The sequence below is a fragment of the Apis dorsata genome, unplaced genomic scaffold (assembly GCF_000469605.1).
Source record: "Apis dorsata unplaced genomic scaffold, Apis dorsata 1.3 scaffold_82, whole genome shotgun sequence".
NCBI lineage: Eukaryota > Metazoa > Arthropoda > Insecta > Hymenoptera > Apidae > Apis > Apis dorsata.
Window position 1 is genome coordinate 148,877 of NW_006263380.1, and position 301 is coordinate 149,177.

Consider the following 301-nt stretch of genomic DNA (forward strand, 5'->3'; position numbering starts at 1 on the left):
CGATCGTGTGATCAGCGCGTTATTTTTGCGGAGGATGAAGAAGAGGTATAAAAGATCGACCGAATTCCGAAAGGTGAGATGAGCGACCGCCTTACGACCAGGGAACGGGACATTCGATTCGAAGGAGTATACGTGTCAACGCGTCGTTACGTATAACGATCGTACAGTGAATCAAGTGGCAAACCCGCGCGCGCTTTGGCATTTCGTAACTATAAACGCAACTACAAATCCACCACGTGCCTTTCTCGTCGTCATCCAGACGCGGTTCGTTTCAACCTCCTCCAAGATTTCTCCTCGGCTC